We start from the raw sequence: 8420 nt of genomic DNA, 5'->3' as shown, positions 1-8420 counted from the left end.
CTCTCTCTCTCTCTCTCTCTCTCTCTCTCTCTTTCTCTCTTCTTCTTCTTCTTCTCTTCTTCTCCTCCCTCCCTCCCTTTTCTTCCTTTCTTTTTCTTTAACTCTTTCTTTTTCTCCCTTCCTTCCTTTCTTTTTGAAACCTCTTTCTTGTCTCTGCATCTGGCACAGACCCTGTAGCACAAGTTCTCGGTTCTAGGGTTATAGCCCCTAAAGTAGGAACTTATAGCTCCTTTAGGATATTTCAGTTGTTGTGATCCTTCCAAAAAAAATCAAAGGATCCCCAGCCTACAGACTCACCCCACCCCAAGGGCGATTCACAGATCACCAGCTTCTAACCACAGGAGGGATGGGAGGATCAGTCAGAGCTGGGTAAGAGAAAGTCCAGGGCCCACAGCAGAGACAGCAGCTTCTCCTGGGACCATCAGCCAACAGCCTGGAAGTTTACAAATCACCTAACTGATTTTCCATGGGCCAGGATGGCAAAGTAAACTCCAGCTACTCAGATTTCCCCTCCCTGACCTAGAAAACCCAGAGATAAATGTCCCACCCAGAGTAAAATCCTGAAATGGTGGAAATAGCCTCAGGCTTAGGAGCCACAGAGAAAGGGTGTTACTGAGGTGGTAAGGAGTCTGAAGTGAAGGGGGGAGGGGTCCCAACAAGCCTCACCTCACCTGATCCACAAGAGCTCCCAAAGCCTAGGGGCTGGAGCCAGCAATACCTAACAAGACAAGCTCAGGTGGACCTCAGCACCACCAGGGGAATTTGCAAACACCAGTGCTGCCAGCCACCAGCTGCTGAGACTGCCTGAGCTGTAGCCCAGGGGCATCGAGGCAGAAATCTGAAGCCACTAGACCACCCATCCCTCACAGGTTACTCTGCAAGCCTCAGGGTAACTCAGAGGAAACACTGAGAATCCTGGCCTTGGCCTCAGTCTAGACACCCAGAGGCTACAGCACACAAAGTCAACAACCAGGCCCTTAGCACCAAGCCTGAGAAATTAGGAAATAGGAAATCAATGGGAAGGAAGGAAGCTGAGAAGGAGAAGGGGAAGGCAAGAAAATCAATCAGAGCTTATTATAGCAAGCAAGAATAACCAAATACAGAGGACAATGTGGACTCTATACTCACACCTGACACCACAGAAAGAAATATGAACTGGTCTCAAGCCCAAAAAGCATTCTTCGAGGAGCTCAAGAAAGATTTAAAAACCCAAATTAGAGAGGAGAGGTAGAAGAAAAATTTAAATATACAATGACCAAATTGGAAAAAAGTTAAATGACTTACACATGTACAGCCTATACTGAATTGCTTATCTTCTCAGTAGGGGTGGGTGACAAGGGAGGAAGGGAATGAATCTGGAATTCAAAGTTTTAAAATCAAATGTTTAATATATATATATATATGCATACATATACTATTATCAATATTATTTTACATGTAAAAGGGAAATAAGATATACAGGCACTGGGGCATAGAGATCCACCATGCCCTACTGGAAAAGTCGAAGGGGGTATGGGAGAAGATATGGGAGAGAGCAGATTGGAGGAGGGGATATCCAGTGGGATCATTATTTTAGGGTGGTGGGTAGGGGAAAAATGGGGAGAAAATTTGTAACTCAAAATCTGGCGGAAATGAATGATGTAAACCAGAAGTTAATAAAGCATTTGATAAAAAAAAAAGTTGAGTAATTTTCAGAGAAAGTTCATCTCCCAAGACATAAGATGAAAACTCTAACAAACTTTTTTTTAAAGTTCACTTAAAATGTTTTGGTTTTATACTTCTTATCTTATAATGATGAAAACGTGGTTTTAAAAGTCAATCAAGGGTTAATAGTATTGTTATTATTATTATTATATAATATTGATAATAATATTAACTTAATACATACACTCATCAAAAAGCCCACTGTTCTCTAACTTTTGTTCGGTTGTGTTCTATTCTTTGTGACTCCTTGGACCCTACTGTCCAGGGAGTGTTCTTGGTGAAGATACTGGAGTGGCTTGTCATTTCTGATTTGAACTCAGGTCCTTCTGACTCCAGGTCCAGCCCTCTATCTACTTATCCACCTAGCTGTCTGTAATAGTAATGTAATTTAAAGATTCCCCCTGTATTGGCTTGGTTTTAAAATTGATTGTGTTAAAACCCAGAGCTTGTGAATCCCACTTGTGAGATGGACTTGTTGATGTGAAAAGAGAGGGCTGGACTGGGAGGAGCTGGTGATGTAAAATTTAGAGAGACACAAGAAAAGAGAGAGGCAGAAGAAATATGGAAGCAGCATCTTGGAGGCAGAGAGAGACGGAGAGGATTGCTGAGGGCCACTTTGAATTGCCCAGGACTTTTAAGAGCTGCCATGCAGAGCTTCCAAGGACTGAGGAGACATGACTGTTTTGCTGGTACTTTGTCTGTCTGTTTTGATGTTGTTTTGTCAGATCTGTCCACTGGTGAAGACAGTCCTGTTGTTGCAGAGGTTCTGAAACCTGGCTGTTGGTTCAGAAGCCCTGAAGAAGGATTGAGTTTAAATCCTGCCTCAGATACTTGTTAGCTGTGTGACCCTGGGTAAATCACTTAGACGTTCTCAGTCTCAGTTTTCTCACCTGTAAAATAGAGATGTTAGGAGAACCTGAGATATCTGTAAAGTGCTTCTCATTGCTGTTGTTGTTCAGTTGTGGCCCCATTTGAAATTTTCTTGGCAAAGATACTGGAGTGGTTTGCCATTTCCTTCTCCAGATCATTTTATAGATGAGGAAACTGAGGCAAACAGGGTTATGTGACTTGCCCAGGGTCACACAGCTAGTAAATGAAGCCAGATTTGAACTCAGATCTTCCCGACTCCAGACTCAACACTCTATCCATTGCACCACTGAGAATCAAATGAGATAGCTATAAAATGCTTAGCACAACTTAAAACACTATATAAGTACTAAATATTAGTATCCATATTGTACAGCCACAAATCCCTATGTCCACCATTAGTGTGTAGGCCTTTGAAAGCAAGTATCCCGATTAACACAGTTCCTTGTAGGAAAGGAATTCTTAAGAAATATTTATTGAATTTAATTGAATTGGAAATTTTTGAGGGACTTGTCTCTCATTTTTAACACACCTTTTGTATCCTCTTGGTGTGTAGCACAGTTTTATGTACTAAGTAGGTGCTCAATAATTCCTTGATAAATGATTGTGGGACCTTGTACAAATTACTTAAGTTATCCAGGTCTTAGTTTATTTATACACATAAAGCAATTTGAAATAAAAACCATTAAACTGAGAGTCAGGAACCCTGATTTTAGTCTTGTTTCTGCCACTAACTAGCTAAATGAATTTTGCAAGGCCATTTCAGGTCTATGGGACTCAGTTTTCTTACTTGTAAAATGAAGGGAATATATTAGAATTTTTTAAAAATTTCCTTCCAGCTCTCATATTCTATAACTATCATTCTATACTACTATATATGAACATGCTTTGGAAAGTATGAAATACTTAAGGTAAGGGTATTTCAAGTCCTTATTTAAAAGATAACTATTTATGCAATTGATAATAGGTTATAATTGATAATTCAATCAAGTTTAAAATGATTTTTTTATTAGACAAACTACTTGTATAGTAGAAAACCCTTTCCATTTTTGAGTTTTGGTGAATTATCAATTAATTTCTGAAAAACATGGCGTATAAAAGTTTCAAAAGTACAGTCATCTTTTATCTGCTTAGCTTTAAAATAATGCATTAGCTTAAGTTGGAAATCTTAATTAGAGGATTTGCATCCATCCTGTCAGGAGAAAAGAGACTCATATCTTTCCTTATAATTCACTGTGGTTTTGCCATTATCAGGAAGAATACAGCCCAAGGTTATTTACAGCCAAATGAAACTGTTATGCACAGAGTGTGGTCCTGATTAATGCCTTTTCACCATACTCATGTCGGAAATATGGGGTGAAGCAGACATAGTAAACAGTAAGTGAAATCAGAAAAAGTATAAGGTCAGCAGCTCTAGTATAGGAAATAGTACAACAGTATGCATAATGGAGCAAGTTAGGAAGGTAGATCATCAGAAGAAAGGAAAGTAGTTAAAGACCTCACCCCCACCAGGGTTATTTGATTTTGATTTTTAAAAAAAGAAAATATAAATGTCGTATTTTTTTTTCCAGGAGATCTCACTCTTAGGAACATTCTTTCTCCACTAAAGTACCCTGATGCTCAGTGATTAACTGGAGATATTAATGTTACTATAAAACAAATTTTTGCAACTAAGATAAAGGAGAGATTACTGTCTATTGTTGGATGACCAACCCTAGCTGTACTCAAGAAAAATTCATTACCAGCTTGAATAAAAGGTGTTGAACTTTTCAGCCACAAGAACTTCTAAAGACCAATAACAAAATCATGCAATCTCTCAGTGGATATAGTGACCACACTGATAATATTTTTCTTTTCTTTCCTTTCTTCTTTTTTTCTTTCCTTTTCCTCCCCTTCTTTTTTTTCTTTCCTTTTCCTCCCCTTCTTTTTTTTTTCTTTCTTTTTTTTTGTCTGGACCTGTGTAATGGTAAGAGAATTTGAAGATCTTCCCTGCCCCTTAATGGGCCTCACTTGGAGCCTGACAAGTGAGACTTTACTTTGGGGTTCACTTATGGAAGAGTTGTGTAATTTGGTCAGATGAGACCCTGGGCAGCTGTTGACCTCCTATCCCCGACTTTGAAAACCCAGATGTTGATGCTTCTCTCTCTGGTAACTAATGCTGTATGTATGTAATGGTCAGACAGATAGAAGCCTTGTCTGTTACTCTGTTGAATTGCGTTATTTTCTCTGTGTATATTTTTTGTCTACTTGTAATTTCTGTTTGTATTTTCTGAAGTTCGAGGTGCTGATTTTTTCCCTGAACTAAGTGAATGATATGTATGTATAGATATAGATACATATACATAGATATGTATATATATATATATTTGATTAAACTAAGACTGTTAACCTCTTTTGAGCTGCTTTCCTTTAGAAAAGCAGATCAAAGAATCTGTGCTAGCAGCTATCCAGGGTATGCATGGGTGTTTGCTGATACAACCTGTGATTTCATTAGCACATGGGGTGGCAATGTGGAAACTCCCAATTTATTGCAGATCAGTAACTATTCTGCATATGAGTTTAAAATGCCTAGCTTATTTTAGTTTGAGACAGAGAAGTGACTTGTTGAGGATCACATAACCACTTTCCAACAGAAACAAGATTTGAACCAGGTCTTTCTGATTCCAAAATCAGCTCTCTATCCACTATGACATACTCTCTTCTCAAATGTTTCCTACTTTAATGGCAAGCAAAGGAATACTTAGTGCCTTGTTTCAGTATTTAAGTATTTAGCACCTTATTTCAGTTCTTCAATTGCCTTTGAGTCCCACCTTGTGATTTGAAGGTGGAAGGAACTTGCTGATGCAACAGGAAGGGTGGAAAAGAAAGAAGAACCACCACATAAAAGCAGGATCACAAACTGGAACAGAGTAGAACTGAGAAGGAGAACACTTGTGGTATCCAGCACTCTGTTTATCTGTTCTGTCTGTGTTGATTTGTGTTTGTATTACTTTTGTCAGACAGAAGCTTTCTGTCTGTATATTGTGTTACTTTGTCAGATAGAAGGACTCTATCTGTTGCTTGTGAGAGAGGACTCTATCTGTTGATTGTGTAACTTTGTCAGATAGAAGGACTCTATCTGTTGATTGTGTTACTTTGTCAGACAGATGCACCCTGTCTATTGACTTGTGTTGATTTCAGAGGCAGAAAGTGAATTGAGATGATCGTGCCAGCAATGTGTGTGAATGTCGTAATTCTGCTAAGCTTGATGTGTATAGATATTGTTGTGGCTTTGTTAAGTTTTCTCTTCCCAGAAACAGAAACTTTGAAGGCCTGGAGGTGGACTGGTCACTGTAAGCTTTAAGCTGGAACAGGAGCTAGGAGCTACCTACCTGTGAGTTGGGTGAATTTGGACAAGAGCTGGGAGCATGGAAGAGGAGCCATGGAATTTGGGATCTAGCCCTGAGTCAAGATGAAAGGACCTTTCCTTGGATACTTAGCACAGGCTGACAAATTCACGATTTATTGTGATCTAGGTGTGGGAGAACTTTGTACTTCATAGTTTGTACCCCTTAAGAATGACTGAGTTAAGGAGATTGGAAACTAGTCTCCAATCAAGAAGAAAGAAAGCTTTCTGACTGACTAGATTAAGGCAACGGGACCTAGGGATGGGAGACTTTTGTGCTTTGTATCCCTTAAGGAGGATTGCCTTTTAAAGATTACTGAGTTAAGGACTTACTGAATGATATCTTTTGTTTAAAACTATGTGGCCACTTTAGTGATAAGTTGTTGTGTTATGTCATTGCGAATGCTGTACTTTGATTTCTGCTGAATAAAAAGAGAGTTCACTATACTGTATGATCAGAACCTTAGAGCTATCACAACAGCAGTCCTCTGGAGAGCTGCTCTGCTTGACTTTATACCTCCGAAAAAAAAAAAAAACCTTTCCTACCATTCAACTATTTCTTATTTTCTTAGCAATATTTCCTTTAAGCATCTATTATTTCATCTCCATTGATATGAATATGCCTTAATGTTGGAAATTTGGAAATCATTGTTGGGGAGAAGGGAGGGTGAAGAATTCAGCTCTGAGATCCAACCCACTACAGATAAACTTCTCTAAATTTAAGACAGCAGGTCTGTGGATAAGAGACATATAGTTACTTACTGGGTTAGTACTCGAAACATTTCCATTTTGGTGGGACCTGACAAAGCTTCCAAGATATTGATGTAACTTTGAACAACCTAAGGATACTTTTGTGACATGATGGAACACCACAGTATGACTCTTTTCCCCCAAATTGTTGATCAGTCATTTTTCAGTCATGTCTGAGTCTTCATTTGGGGTTTTCTTGAAAAAGGTATTGAAGTGGTTTGCCTTTTCCTTCTCTAGCTCATTTTACAGATGAGCAATCTGTGGTAAACAGGGTTAAGTGACTCATCTAGGGACACACATCTTATAAGTGTCTGAGAGATTAGGTATGCTACTCTATTCACTGTGTCACCTACTTTCCCACTAATAGAGGAGTTTTGTTGAAGACTCATAGGATTCTACAACATTTCATAATGATATTTTCATGTATCATTGCTATGATCAATGATTTGTGGTAAAATAAAATATTCACTTCTTAAAACTTAAAAATAATGATTATCCTAGGATATTTAACTGAAAGGAACTTTAAAGACAGTAGTGCAACCTCATCATTTTTTCATATAAGGAAAATAAGGTGCAAAAAAGCAAATGGCATGGATAACAAAGCTAATTAGTGGCAGAACTAAGATTAGAAACCAAGGTTACTAACTCTTAGTCCGTCTTTATTTCATGTTATTTGATATGTGTAAGTACCTACTGTGTATATTAGCATGGAATAATAGTAAGAAAGATAGATTTGAAGTTTCAAAGATTTGGGTAAAGGATAAAAGAAGGCAATGGAAAAAGACGAGGTAACAGGAATTGGGTGAAATGAGAAACTGAGAAGGAAAATACTTAATAAAAATAAGATGGAGGAAAATTCACAAATAGTAATTACAACTTTGTAAAATCTATAGGAATAAAGTTCATTCGCAAATTGATAAATGATCAAAGGATATGAACAGGAATTTTTCCAATGAAGAAATCAAAGCAATTTATAGTATATAAAAATGTTCTAATCATTACTGATTAGAGAAATGCAGATAAAAACAACCTTGAGATATAATTTTACACCTACCAGATTGACTAAAAATGACAGAAGGAGAAAGTGACAAATTCTCAAGAGGATATGGAAAAAATTGGGATAATTTTATTGGGGAATTGTAAAATGATTCAAGCATTTTGAAGAACAATCTGGAATTATGCCCAAAAAGTCATTAAATTTCCTATACCCTTTTGACTTAGCAATATTACTACTTGGCCTATTTCCAAAGATGATTGGAAGAAAAGGAAAAGAATCTATATGTTCTAAAATGTTTATAGCAGCTCTCTTTGTAGTGGCAAAGAACTGGACATTGCAAAGATTCCCATCAACTGGGGAATGGCTGAAGAAGTTGTGGCAAATGATTGTGATGGAATACTATTCTGCTATAAGAAATGATGAGCTTAACGATTTTAGAAAAACATGGAAAGTCTTGCACAAAATAATGGAGTGAAATGAACAGAACCAAGAGAACATGGTATACAGTAATAGCAATATTGTTTTAAAAATTACTTTGAGCAAACAATTTACTCTATTATAAATACCCAAATTAACTATAAAGGACATATGAAGAAAGATGCTATCTGCATCCAGAGGAAGAACTGCTAGTTAGCAGTATGTATAGAATAATTTTACATATATATGTGTATATCTATCTATCTATCTATCTATCTATCTATCTATCTATCTATCTAT

This window comes from Petaurus breviceps, unplaced genomic scaffold (genome assembly GCF_028583685.1).
Source record: "Petaurus breviceps papuanus isolate PSGF00001 unplaced genomic scaffold, PetGlider_PUasm1.0 213, whole genome shotgun sequence".
Taxonomy (NCBI): Eukaryota; Metazoa; Chordata; class Mammalia; order Diprotodontia; family Petauridae; genus Petaurus; species Petaurus breviceps.
This window is presented reverse-complemented; position numbering follows the sequence as displayed.